The sequence below is a fragment of the Crocuta crocuta genome, unplaced genomic scaffold (genome assembly GCF_008692635.1).
Source record: "Crocuta crocuta isolate KB4526 unplaced genomic scaffold, BGI_CrCroc_1.0 scaffold113, whole genome shotgun sequence".
Taxonomy (NCBI): Eukaryota; Metazoa; Chordata; class Mammalia; order Carnivora; family Hyaenidae; genus Crocuta; species Crocuta crocuta.
The window spans coordinates 11,355,157-11,370,148 of record NW_027530368.1 but is presented as its reverse complement, the minus strand read 5'-3'; the positions used below and the strand labels follow the sequence as shown (position 1 = coordinate 11,370,148).

General features: G+C 39.5%; 1 protein-coding gene across 3 annotated transcripts in view; it reads left to right on the top strand.

Moving 5' to 3' along the window:
* The first annotated feature begins 10,010 nt into the window (after window positions 1-10,010).
* The window catches only part of EHBP1 (EH domain binding protein 1), a 350,991-nt gene continuing 346,009 nt past the window's right edge, over window positions 10,011-14,992 (top strand). The window contains exon 1 of one of the 3 annotated variants that reach the window (XM_077766441.1): window positions 10,011-10,221. The gene's annotated coding sequence lies outside the window, so the exon portion shown is untranslated. The remainder of the gene's footprint in view (window positions 10,222-14,992) is intronic. The other 2 variants (XM_077766440.1, XM_077766439.1) reach the window with 2 other exon arrangements.

The window sequence follows — 14,992 nt, the reverse complement described above, 5'->3', positions numbered from 1 at the left end:
GAAAAATGTTTGTGGACATAGTATCCAAAAGGCTGACAGAACCCAGAACTTGCTTGGTATTCAAAGGAGAGCTCATCCAACATTATCCTGCACACTGTATAATTACGTGCATGTTGGGAGCCAAAAAAGGGAATGCAATCCTGTGAATGTGTGTTTATACTGGAGATTTTGGGAAGCAAAACAATTCAGCAAGCATTCTTCAATCCCAACATCTGGGAATAATTAATTTGCTTGCTATGGTTTATAGCATTAAGTTGATAAAGTTGCCTGAAGCATTGAGACCATTTGCCTTATTTAAAACTTTCTGCTTTAGGGTTTTACATTGTGGCTAATTTTAGTAAATCTTTTTATTTTTAATCCTAAAATGAATGACAAAGAAGAACCTTCTGCTTATGGTTTCTGATCATTTTCTTTTTGGTCTTATTCCCAATGTGTTCAGGAAGCTGGTGCTCACACACCTCTGGAAGGCTCCCTTCTTCCTTGCCATGTGATGCTGCAGGGGCAAAGAGCTCTCAAAAGTGAGATACTGGAAAATGTGGTTGGGTTTTTACATATCGTTTTCATATTGGTGCTCTGAAGAGTTCCTCTGGAATATAGAACATATTTTTGCTCTGTTTTATGAATTTCAGGCCAGGGCACTAGAGATTGTCATGTGAAACTCTCAATCTATTACATATAGAAAGTATTGTGATGAGTTCTGATGGTTTATATTAAGTGCTGCGTTCCTTTAATTGTGACTTGTGGGAGGAAAGCACAGTATATACAGTTGACCCTTGAGAAATACTGGGGTTGGGATGTCAACCCTCCGTGCAATCAAAAGTCCACATAAAACTTTTGGCTCTCCCAACACTTAACTACTAATAGCCTACTGTTGACCAGAAGCCTTACTGATAACATAAACAGTTGATTAATATGTATTTTGTATGTTATATATATTATATACTGTATTCTTGCACTAAAGTAGCTAGAGAAAAGAATATGTTATTAAAATCAAAGGAAAAGAAAATGCATTTACAGCACTGTACTGTGAAAAATCCACAAAAAAAAAAACACAGGTGGACCTGTGCAGTTCAAACCCATTGTTGTTCAAGGGGCAGCTCTATATATAATGTCTTCTCTATCCAACCTAACAATTCAGTGTGTTACAGGGAGCTTATCAGTCCCTGGGGATTCTCCTCTGGTTTCTCACTAAAGCATGCTAGAATGAAGCACAACTGTCACTTTGACCTTAGTTTAGTTTGGGATTTCGGAATAGGAGCAAATGTCTTATTTTTGTTGGCTGAGTGTTCCAAGTGTTTAACAGCGCTAAAAGTTTTCTATAGCACTTTTAGAAGCTCAAATTTCACAACTTCTAGCACTTTTCTTTTGAATCCTGGTGAGAAACAAACTGAGGACCTCCTCAAATACAGTCAGACTTTCACCCCCACCTCTCTCTTTTCTCAGGATTCATTTCCACACTTTAACAACTGTTTGAAATCACTTGTGACCTATATTTCAGTTTTCTTTGGACTAAATATATGTCATCATCCTTTATGGTCAAAAATAACTTCTAGAAAGATTTCTGTTTATATGGGAGTTGTACTCACCCAGAGTAACCAGCCTGAAGCCCAGTCATCAGGCTGGCATACTCACTGCCCCAGAGCTAGAAGATGATCAGTTAGAGAGCTACTTCTAGTCTCTGTACAGTGTGACACCTTCCTGTTCCTTTCTTCAGGATGTAGAGGGAGGGATTGAACCTTCCATCTATGGCAGGGCGGGGCGGGTGCTCTCATGCTGCCACTCTCAAAAGCCAGCGCAAGATTCAGTGACTGGATTGGCACCAGTGGGTCATGAGTTTTCTCAGATCTTTTTATGATACCAAAAAACATAAGTTCCATGAGCACAGAGAACTTCCCTGTCATTACCACTCTACCTTATTCATGTAAAAAAATTCCTGGTATGTATGACTTAGTAAATATTTGGCCAATGAGTGAACGGAAAGGAAAAGTGGGTATGCGAGTGAGGTGAGTTTTTCCTGAAGCTGAATTTTTTTTTAATGATAATATTACTCTTTTTATTGTTGTTAACAGAGTGTTAAAGGGATATTCTAGCAGTAACAGAGAGATGACTTTTAAATAGTGTATTTATCCAGTGCTCCCCATTATCTGATCTGTACCTCTTCAGAAGCCACTGGGTAGTTAAGAGAGGTATTCTGACCCCTATGCATGACAGTCCTTAAAGCTTCTTCTGCCNTTCATATGTTTGTTGGCCATCTGGATGTCTTCTTTGGAGAAGTGTCTGTTCATATTCCTGAAGCTGAATTTATTCATTTTCAGAACTTCTTTTTTTAAAATGTTTATTTATTTTTGAGAGAGAGAGAAAGGCAGAGTGCAAACAGGGGAGGGGAAGAGGAGACATACACAGAGAATCCGAAGCAGGCTCCAGGCTCTAAGCTGTCCACACAGAGCCCAATGCGTGGCCCGAACTCATGCACCGTGAGATCATGACCTGAGCTGAAGTTGGATGCTCAACTGACTGAGCCATCCAGATGCCCCTATTCATTTTCAAAACTCCTAACATTATGTTCTTCTTGCTTTTCCCCTTCAAAATGTGTTTATTTTGTAAAAATTATTGTATAAGGTAAAAATGTTATTAGGGAGATTTTAGAAAAACAGGAACTATTAAGCAATATGGTATCAGTTCCCCAAATTCTTGCACTCATCCATAAAGTTAAGAATCTGGAAATCACTCCCCCAAAGCATGTTCTTGCTATTGCCTTGCCTCTTATGGTATTCTCCTTTTCTCCATAAAAGTTGTCTCAGAAGGGGTAATAAAAAGTTAATTTATATGAACCAAGGTGAAGAACAGAATTCAGATTCAGAATCACCAAAGTTTTTGAGCTTCCACTTAAGTGTCTGGCTCTGTCATGTGCATGTGCACATGCTACCCTGCTTAAATTCTGAGACATGCATTATTATGTCCCTTTTACAGACATAGTGACAAGGGAGCTAGATTTTGGGTAGCCCTGATCCTCCCCCACACAAGGAAGATGAGAGGGCTGAGGAGGTCCAAGAGGCTAATGGAAGATGTGAGACTAACTGGTGCTTTGCCAGTTGAGGGTGATTTGGTTAGGAAGAGAATGCCATCGTGTTAAATACACTTGATCGTAGCCAAAAGGCCAAGAAGCGATTCATTGTGTTAAGATGAGGAGGAAGAGTGAGCACAATGTAGTCTGAAACAGAGTCCAGACTGACTTGAATGGAAAGCAAGCAGCAGATAGGAAGATTGTGGATCCTCAGATTGCCCAAGACCATGATTTTGCAAGCATGAAGCTTCAAAACTTGGTATGTTCTAAAGCTTGCTAACTTCTCAGGTTCCTACTCAGTCAGTCAGTGTCCTGACAGACATATTTGTCTCTGAATTTGTTTACTTGACCATTTTTGGCTTCACATGTTTCTTGGAAAGATGATTGTGCTCTTAACTGCTGGTCATGTTTCCCTATAAAAAAGATTCTCTTCAGACTTTAGTAGGTTGTAGGTTGTTAAGCATAATCAGTCAATAGCCCTGTTGCTGAGCGTGCAGTGTGAGTATTCTGTAAGAGCTCAGAATACTGAGTTAGAAATTTCCAAGAGAAGCAGAAGCCTAGCCTTTGGATCCAAGTTTCTAGCCCGATTAATGTATAAATAAGCTCAGTGTAAAAATTGTGTAACATTAATCTTACATAAAGGTTTACTTTTTCCAGTGGTGTTAGCCTATTGATCTAAGGATATATGCACCATTGTTAACTCTGAGTCATCTCATTTGAAGAGTGAAAAGCTAATAAGCTTGACAATGTGTGTATATGTAAAGCACCTAGTTCAATGACACGTAGTAGGTGTTCAACAAATTGTAAATACAGTGAATTCCCATTATTTGTGGGTTCTATGTTTGTGAAGCTGCCTACTTCCTAAAATTTATGTGTAACTCCCAAATCAATACTCATGGTGCTTTCACGGTCATTCATGCATGTGGGCAGAGTAATGAAAACTTTGAGTTACCTGACCTACACATTCCCAGCTGAAGGTGAACATGGTAACACTATTCTTGTTCAGTTCCCATGCTATAAACAAAAATCCTTTTTGTAATCTATTTAGTGCCACATTTCCCACATACTTGTGCTTTTTACTGCTGATTTTGCTGTTTAAAATGATTCCCAAGTGCGGTGCTGAAGTGCCTTCCAGTCTTCCTAATCACAAGAATCCCCTTTTAGAGAACTATATATATTAGATAAACTTTGTTAAGATATAAGTTACAGTGTTGTTGGCTAGTAGTTCTATGTTAATAAATGCATAATACATATTAAATAAGGAAATGAATTGTCTTTAAACAGAAACATACATAAAACAAAGTTATGAAGTAATCAGTTGATGAAAATGTGGCCACAGGCCCACAGGAACCTAACCCTGCCGTTTCCATAGGAACAATGGTTCTATATTTGCTAATCAGTGTTCCTAGCAACTCTGTACCACGAACAGTGAAAATCTATTGCATTTATTATTGTAGTCATTCAAGAAAGCCAAACCGTGTGGTTTCTGCCTAAGCCCAATCTATTAAGAGTATCAATTTTTTGGAAAGTTATATCAGATTCCACCATCTTTCCTATGCTTCTACCTTACCAAGATTCTTGAAGAGGTGTCTTTTCATGGTCCCAATTCAATGAAATGTCCTTTCAATTCTTGAGCCAATCTCGCTTGGGTTAATAATCCCTGTCTCAGGCTCATCATTTGTTGAGTTTGGCATGAAGTCAGACCTTCCTCTCCCTACTCTTGCCAGACCTGGATACCAACTAGAATGATCAATTTCTTGGGTTGCACCCTCAAGTCTACTTCACAGCCCATCATCCCGGAATTCTGTGTCCAGGGTAGAGGCCTGCATGTCTACATCACCACTGAATCTCATTACCCCTGCGTTTCCTACAACTGAAGATCTATCATGTAACTCAGTCAAGCTGGGAGAGAAACTCATAAGGAGATACAATATAATATAGTCAATGATGTGTAGGTGATGCTGTAGGAGTATGGAGGAGAGACAATAAATCCAGCAGGAAGTCTCTAAGGTATGGAGAATCAGATGTTGCCCACTAACTGAGCAGACTCCCAGTTACCACCTTGTAGTATCTGTGATGGCATAATGGGAGCCCTTCAGTCAAACTTGGTAAAGGGAAGTCAAGAGACTTGGTCACAGGCCACCTCTGCCTTGGCAGCTGTTTGACAGCAGGCAGGTTACCTCACCTCTCAGCTTACATATCTCTTCTATGAAATGGAAATAATAATACCAACATCACAGATTTCTTATGAAGGTCAAGGAGATAATGTGATAAAACATGGTATACTATATATTTTATTTAGAACAGCAGTATATGTTATTATTGTAGAGAGATAATGTTCATGCAAACATCTGGACTGTTCTATTTTCAAAGTATAACTAATATTAGGATACTATGATGTATAAGAATGACAAGCAATATAGACTGTCAGCCATGAAGGTCAAATGCAAGGATCTCACAGGCCCTAGAGACTGTTGAGAAAGAGCGTAAATTCCTGATTCCATAATCCTGAAATGTGTTATAAGGAAAAGTACATGTCTCAGTGGTCCTGAATCTCCCTCCAGTCCTTTGCACGAAGGTGATGTTAGAAACTACTCTTGAAGAATCAGTAGTTATCCAGGCAAATAAGAGAATGAAGGCTGTTTAAAGATGTTTTGGACAAATGGAATAATGTAAGTGAAGGCAGAGAAGCATGGCTTATTCTGGAAATTACAAACACTTAAGTATTGCTGGTAATAAAATGTAGGGAGAAAAGACATGGGAGATGAGGCTGGCTAGGTACAAGACCTGTCATGTCACCAGCCTATTCATCATGTCACTGATGGGGAGCCAATGAAACAGAGTAGCCCAAATACATGGTTGAATTTGAGTTACACAAAGACCACTCTGATATCTGTTTGGAGAATGAGTCTGAGGGATGACAACCTGGAGACAGGGAGACATTTTTAAAGTTTTTCCAATAGTTCTAGTAGGAGATATTGAGGTCCTGAGCTAAAGCAGCAAACGGACTGAAGGGGCATATGAGGTGGTAAAATCAGAAGGCCTCATTCATTGTATCAGTCAGGATATGATAGATTGGGCTATCGCAACAAATGATCCCCACATCTCAGTGGCTTATCACAAAAGCTTATTTCTCAATCATGTAGTTAACCAGGCTTCTTTGACTTGGTGACACTACTATCTCAACATAAAACCTCTGCATTCAACACAACAGAAGAGAGATGCCTCAGGTGAAGAGAACTGAGAAAGTTTTTTTTTTTTTTTTTTTTTTTTACTACCTTAGCTCAGAAATAAGATGCAAGTTTTTATTCATGTTTCATTGTCCCATAGTAGTGATATGGCTGCACTTAACTGAAAGTGGGATGGGAAGTATGTCTCTTACATGCCCGGAAAGAAAAGAAGAATTCGATATTGGTAAACACTGGTGATGTTTACCACAGGCAAAGTTATTGTGGAATAAGGATGGGATAGCCACTATAGTTAAATATCTGTATGGTAGATGGAGAGGTGAAAGAAGTTTATGATAAATTTCAGATTTTTAGCTTGAAAAAACAGAGGTTGGTAGTGCCGGTCAGTGAGACAGGGAAGGCTGAAGGAGCACAATATTAGGTAAAATAGGGCATTTTACCATAGGGTAAAATAATGGATTTTGGACACATAGAACATCCCTAGGATAAGCATTGTATCCAGAGACAAAAAGCAAAGGGTAGAGCCGGTAAAAGGTAGTATCGGGCAAGGCTGAAGGCAGTTACACTGTGTAAATAGTTTAGAAGGAGCAGTATCATGGTCATGAATGGAAGACAAAGCAGACAAATCACCAGGAGAAGGTGTTTGGGGAAAAAATATAGGCTGGTGCTCATGGCTGCTTTCAGCATCAGGCACACATTTGCCCGATGCTATGAAAATGTTAAAGGTGTCATTGAATGTCTGACTGTGCTCTGAACCTTAGCTAGTGACTGAAGTTCTGGTTTTCCATCTCTTTGCAGCCATCCAGTCTCCCTGGGCCTGGATCCTGCTCCCATAAATGAGCCTTCTGTAGCCTGGCCACATGTAGCCAATCCTCCTTTCACCCTTGTCTAGTCAGACCCTGGAGTATCTCTTACTTGACACCAACTAATGCCATAACCATAACAGAGGTTGCTATCATTGAGACTCTGCTTTAAACCCTTACTCCAGGTTTAAACTCTCATATAGGACAGTTCCTCCAAACCGCATCCTGGGTCCCTCACATATGCCATTGTCTCTTGCTCACTAGCCTTCCTGCCAACTCAGAAAACTGTAGTCCCAGTTTGTCTCAGGTCATATGCTTAGGAATTTAAGAAGCTCGATAAAAGCAATGGTCTTGCGTGTTTTTTCCAGAAAATATTTACTATCAATAAAGGATGAAATTTTTTCTGAGATTCTAGAGTTAGAGGTGGGTCGCATTGTATAACCAGCCCAGAAGCAATAAGATAGTCAGTGGAGAGGTAAGCTTGCTCCCAGCTGGACATAGGACTCCATTTCCAGAGTCCAGGGCTGATTATTACAGAGGATCAAACCTAGGGAAGAAAAAATTATCAGGAAATTCACAGAGACTTCAGGAAATGGGTCAACTGCCAATCTCCTCCCCCCTTTACCAGGAGGAGACTAAAAATCCACAATCAAATCTATAGAAGGACACAATAGATCCACTGTAGCTGTAGGATACATGACTTGGGCTACAGGAAAGTGGAGTAGCACTAGGCTTCAGGAACACCAAGAGTCAGTTAGTTTGCAGAACCACATCGTTCTGCAAGTTCTAGAACAGTCTTACTTCCTTCACTCTGCCCCCAGGAGAAGAAAGGCTGGCAGAAGCAAAGCAGTGAGAAAGGAAAACCCTGATAAGAGCATGGGGCAGGGCAGGCCTTCTCCAGCACGGGTTGAACTTTGAGACCCAAGCATAAGGGGATCGAGTAGGCATTCTGGGTACCTCAGGGGCCCCTCAAGGACAACTCTACCTGATAGAATCCCTGAAGACTTTGAGCCTGTCTATGACCTCTGACAATGGCTTCTTCCAAGCTCCCATTGGAACTTGGATAAGAGCAGCTATACTGGTTGGATGCCTGGCTGGATACAGTATGCCTGGGAAGGAGGGAGGCAACTGCACCTGGAAGTTTACTAAAAAATTGGGATAGGGATATGGTGTGTACAAGAGCGAAGAGAAAACTCAAGGATAACTGTCAAATCTGACATTCTATTACTTGTTCTAAAAGATGACTATCTACAAATCATCCCTAAGATATCCAAGTTCACACTATTGCTTAATGTAATTAAAAAGAAGTCACACTCTAGGATTTTTTCTCTTGTTTATCTGCCTTGGAATTTATCTGCTGAAGAAATGGGCTAGATTTTACTGATTGCATTTGTATGCTATTGTTTCAAATATACTTCTTGTAAGTTGTAATTATAAACTGACATTTAGATCTATATACTTGATCAAATTCAGAGTCAGTATGGGGGAGAAAGATATTCCATAGGTAGTTTGTGGACTTTCCTCGGGAGACACATATTTTCCCCCAATTTTATTAAGATATAACTGACAAATAAAATTGTTTTGTAATATAAAAAATATTACTGGGACCAATAAGAAAAAAGAAGTAACAGTTATGAAATCACATTGTATACTGTAACATTGAATAAATACAGGATATTGAAGCTATTTAAAAACTAGTATATAAAAATAGGCTTTATAGCCCCAATTTGTGGACAGGTGCTATGCTAAGTGTTTTATACACATCATTTTATTCAATCCTCCCCACAAATATAATAGGCAGACACTATTATTATTTGCATTTTATAGGTGAGGAAACCCAAGTTCACACAGTATCTAATTCAGGTTATGCAGCTAACTGGTAGGAAGCAGAGCTTGCGGTCAAGCCCACATCTGTGTTGATTCCAAAGAGAGTACTTCCCCCAAAGGCTGAGAACACTGTTGTGTCTTTGTTTCACATGTCCAGCTGAGCTGCCTCTTCACTCATTGCCTGCAGAGGTTAGTTCTGCAACACCAGCTCTTGTCTCTACTGTCAGCCAGAGAGCAACCTCTGGGAGATCTTGAGGAAGGTCTGGTTCTGAAGGAAGGCTCCTCCCGTCCCCCCTTCTGCAACAAGCCCACAATGGCCAAGCTCTGGGCCTTATCTGGCAGCCCTCACATTCTTGTTAAGTGCCCCAAGCAGGACACATTCCTGACTGGGTGGAGGGAAGAATTCTTAGCATTCTTCAGCCGCTGTCCTCTTAAAAGCGCCTAATCTCAAGTGGGATAAAGCAAAAAATTCCTTCATTTCTAATGTTCAGAATTACTCTGAATTAAAAGTCCTGCTCCCCAAACCAGAAGAAGGGGGAACAAAGCGCTGAGGGAGATTCAGTACCACTGAGACATGTACTTTTCCTTATAACACATTTCAGGATTATGGAATCAGGAATTTACGCTCTTTCTCAACAGTCTCTAGGGCCTGTGAGATCCTTGCATTTGACCTTCATGGCTGACAGTCTATATTGCTTGTCATTCTTATACATCATAGTATCCTAATATTAGTTATACTTTGAAAATAGAACAGTCCAGATGTTTGCATGAACATTATCTCTCTACAATAATAACATATACTGCTGTTCTAAATAAAATATATAGTATACCATGTTTTATCACTTACATTATCTCCTTGACCTTCATAAGAAATCTGTGATGTTGGTATTATTATTTCCATTTCATAGAAGAGATGTGTAAACTGAGAGGTGAGGTAACTTGCCTGCTGTCAAACAGCTGCCAAGGCAGAGGTGGCCTGTGACCAAGTCTCTTGACTTCCCTTTACCAAGTTTGACTGAAGGGCTCCCATTATGCCATCACAGATACTACAAGGTGGTAACTGGGAGTCTGCCCAGTTAGTGGGTAACATCTAATTCTCCTTTCCAGAGAGGGACTCCAATGAGAGAGACTGGGGTTTGGGGATTCAGGGAGCTGTTTAAGGCACAAGGTCACGATGTCCTTGTAGCCGTAGAGTATGAAACAAGTGATCCAGCATCTTGAGCAGCTGAGTCAAAAAGCAGCTGAGTCAAAAACCCAAGCAGTGATTTGAAGGTATGGACTCTAGCCAACTGGGAGACCACAAGCATTTTCCTGATGTTCCACAAACTGATCCCCAAATGTAAGTCTTTTTTTTGGATCTTACTAGCAAATGGCCTTTGATGCCCTAGGTTTTCAGTGTGTGTATGTGTGTGTATGTGTGTATGTGTATCCAAAGGCTATTTACTAATATCTGCAAAATTGTTAGGAGTTGGTAGTATTTGGTATTCATCGCTAAGAATTTAACATATAACTAGGGTTTACTGAGGGCTTAACTAAGTATTCATCTGGCTGCCAGGCAACACTTGACAATATTTGCAAATTCCCACTATAAATATGCATGGGGAGATTGTTGAAGGATCCTCAGTTTTGGGGAAGATTGTTTTGTTATCAGTATCAATGCTATATTGAGTTGATTATTCTTTACTGTGGTTATTATTCCTGCTTTTTAATTATAAATTACCCTTCTCTATTTTCATCATCATCTATTTTGTTTGATTAACCCTATGTTAGGATAGTTATATCTATAGAGATCACCATAATTTATGATATGTAAGTTCTCTGTAACACAACATAAACACCTATATGGATTGCAGTTCACATAGAAACCATCTATACCAATATTGCTAAAGCAGATTGATATTCACAGAGTCTGAACAAATTGTGTTTGCACAGCAACAGCTTGTTGCTATCAGAGAATTCTTTGAAAAGTAGGAAAGACTGGAGGAGTGTGGGAATCCTGGAGCCTTTTGCCTCATGTAGATGGGACTCATATTAAAAAGTTTGAGAATCAAGGCACCTGGGTGGCTCAGTTGGTTAAGCGTCTGACTTTGGCTCAGGTCATGATCTCATGGTTAGTGATTTCGGGCCCCATGTTAGGCTCTGTGCTGACAGCTCAGAGCCTGGATCCTGCTTCAGATTCTGTGTCTCCCTCTCTGCCTGCCCCTCCCCTACCAGTGCTCTGTCTCTGTCTCTGTCTCTCTCTCAAAGTAAAAAAAAAATAAGAAAAATTGTTTTAAAAAAGTTTGACAATCACTGGGTAGAGAGGGAGAAGAACTTGGGTTCATTTTAGTGGGATAGAAAGAACTACAGAGACTAGAAGAGAGTGAATATTTGAAGGAAGCCTGGGAGGCAGAAATTGGAGAGATTTCTGTTTCTGAAGCAATTATGCCTACAGTGTCTTTTCAGATGTCTGTGGCCTCAGCATGAATGTGGTAGGAACAGTTAAAGATGAATATGTCTCTGGGATGCCCTATAGGGTAGTCTGTTTTGGGCACTGTGCAAAAGTGCCTTGCCAGGGCAGGTATGGACTGAAATCCAGCCTACTGGTTCACTGACCATGAGCCCTAGTGCCAATGGAGAGAAACCTTTCTGTAATTTGCCTCTATAGAATGTCTTTTAGTAAATGATTTAGAAGTGACCCTATGTGCAAATTATGGCCCTTAAGATACTCTAGGAAATCCTGGGATACTCTCTTTTTCATGGATATACTGAAGATGGTCACCTTTGCTCTCAAGCAGAGATGACTGAGTAACCTAAGAATATTTGAACAGGCATTCAAGTAGACTTGAGACTGAAAAAAGAGTCCAATAATGTGCTTACATTTTGGCAAAGTCAGAACATGGAAGTAAAGGCCTAGATAAGGCCAAAATAAGGCCTTTCTTCAGTTTCTTGAAATGCCACCATGAAAAACTTTCTAATACTGCAAAAAAGCAGTAGAAGGAAGAACCCATGGAGAGATGACTTCTTATCCTGAGAAATCTTTGGGTTTACATTCAAGCAAAAGGAAATCATCTGGTTATTATTAAGAATGAAAAATTCTCTAAATGAACCTGGCCAAAGTAGAGCTACCCTCTTCAAAAAGTAGTTCTAAATCTGTCCTGGAATATAATTTCACAAGTACTTTAGTATAAGCTTTACACCCTTGTTAAGCATTGTATGTGTTCCATTTCGTAAAGTGATCCTTGTCTTCAAGTAAACCTTAGTGAATAATATATTATTTAGGGTAAGGATGTAAAACAATATTTAGTTTGGCTCCTGCAAGTTATTCATCTTGGTTTCTTATCTAGTAACTATTGAGGGAGATGAGTTGACATTGTGCTATTTCACAAACACATTTTGGTGACTGAATTGCCATATTCCTTTCAGAATTCACATTTCAAAAATGGCAATGGTAGTGTCAATGGTTATCTTTATTTCATTTACACTGGTGACTGAGTGACTATTTATTTGGTATGAATAAAGCTGAGGGTTAGCCCATGTCTCTGGCACACAGACATGATCCTACAGGACTGTGTGGTCGGGAAATTCCTATGTAGGGGCTTGTTGAATTGTACAAGATCCATTATTTTTGTTTTCTAATGGTTTCCCAACCCACAAAAGTCCAAGCCATTGTACTGTTGGAAGAGCAGGCAGAAACCACATTGCTTTAAAAAGTTTAAAAAAAAATTAAATCCTGAAAACCAAAGCAAAAACAAAAAATAAACCAAAACAAAAAACCAAAACATGGTCCCCCACCTGTAGTTGCTGGAATTTAAGTTCCCAGGGACTATGGTCTGTTTCTATAACTTGCTTCCTTAAGCTATGAGTGGTCAAGCCTACAACAATCATTGCTTTTCTCAGTTCTTAACAGGGGGGTAAGGGCCAAAGAACATCAAATACAGGAACTTTGGAGGGTAAAGCCATAATAGCAAATAAATGAAGCTTTTCAAAGATCCAGATGAAGTAAGAGGGGGAAAATATTGTAAAAGAAATATTAAAGAAATATTCGCTACCATCTATTTTGTCCCCCAGATGGAATAGGGTGTGTTGTTTTGTTTCCCCTTTTGATTCATAACCTGGTGTCAGCACTAGAAAAAAATAAAAACAGTAACTAGCACTGAAGAGTTCATAACCTGCATTCATATATGGTAGCTTATTTGAGTTTCAAAATAGCCATTGTTATTAGATTCATTTTAATGCAGAGAACACTTTCATGTTAGAGAGGCTACCTGACTCACTGAAGGCAACTCAGCCTGACAGGTACATACAGCCTGAACTCCAAGCCCCATCTTCTGATTCTAAAGCCCATGATTTGCATTTTTTCAGCATAATCTAAACCCAAATGGTGTCCCTTTTTTATTTGACATCTCACAATAATTCATGCCAGTTTAATAAATTCCCAAATAATGGAAAACTGATTTAACTCTAACATCAATGTCGTACCTGTTACTTGAGGAACCCAGACACCTACTGACTGGTTCTGCTGTTTTTACAATCCATTTAAGTATGAAAAGCTTGACAATACCATAACCTCCTCCAGAAAGCCAAGGTGACATTAACCTGAATTCAGTATGGATGCTTTTCTTGATTTGCTGCAGATCTTACATCACATGTACCTGTAGCCAGTAAATTTTAGCCACTGTCATTACTGTATAATCAGCCTAATTACCCTAGTATTCATATTTTTCTTTGGATTATTTTTGTTTTCCATCTGTTTAATGTAGTCCTCCACTCCATCTGACCATAATCAGCTCTCTTAACATTTCAGTCTCTTGCCTGAAGGTCCGTTAGGTAGCTAGCACTTGGAGGTCTTAGAAAACCTTATACTGTTTTCACTATTGAAAGTGAATATATATGTACATATATCACAGATTTCTGAACAGTAATGAAAGACTTACGACAGACACTGAATACAAAGCATAAAAGTTGTATTGACATAAACATTAAAAAAACAATAAAATGGTATTGCCCACCAACATACACAGGGATAGGGATTGTTAAATTACATAACAACTTGATTTCAGGGTTAAATCTCAACCATCAAAGCGTGTTGTACCAAACGCCTAAAGGTCTGGAGCTAAAACCACAGCTAAACTGAGATCTGGGATATATTTTAGTTTTGGCAGATCCAAAAAACAAGAGGACAAAGCATGCTTCGTCTGAGTGCTTCTTCAAAGCATTCTGAGCATGAGTCCCTCCACCACAAATTACCCTCTTCCACTGTTCCCATTCAGCTTCCAAGCAAAAGAACTTGAAGAAATATTTCTCCCCAAATATTGAGGAATTTGTCCTTCTTTATGACTTTTTTATTTTTTATCAACCAAAGAAGAATCTTAAAGGAAAACATCTTCCAGCCTTGTGTCTTTTCTTTATGAACTCTTTCATTAGGTTAACAAAAGGTCATCAGGTGGGAAAGGAAAGTTCTGCTCCTAGCCGGAGACCTACTCCTGTAAAGACACCATGTGCTCCTCACAGGGATTCAGAGTTCCTCCCTTCTCATTTTTAGTGCCCTCTGGCTTCACTCATATCCCTCACCCTGCTCCACACCCCCTTATTCCTCAGGTTATTGCATCTGAAAATAAGTGAATTATACTCAGGCAAAGGAGAAAGGTGAAGGGGGATAAGCCTTGGGTTCTACATGGAGAGTCTTACAGATAAAGAGTTTTATTTTCCTTCATCGCTACTCAACTGTTAGCTTATGACTTAAAATTAATCTTGCCCTTTCCTGCAACATTTGGCAAACTGAACCTGTGATTCCCATCAGCATATTTGGGAGGGTGAGGAGAAAATGAACATTTAAAAATTATTATTGCTTCCACTACTCCCAATATGTTTGCTCATTTCAGAGCTGGTTGTGCACAAACGGGTTGAGAGAGGGAAATGAAACCTTGGAGTTTAATGGCAAATCACTGCTGGACTCCATTAGTCAGAAGTTCTGGTTTCTTCTAGGTGTAAACCACTAGGTAAGAGCTGACATGCAGCAATGCTATATAGGGAGAATGTGAGGCTATTTGGTTGCAAAGGACAATAGCTGTACAGAAAACAGAACAGTAGCCTGAAAGTCAAGAGTCATGAGACTTGACTCCTACCTC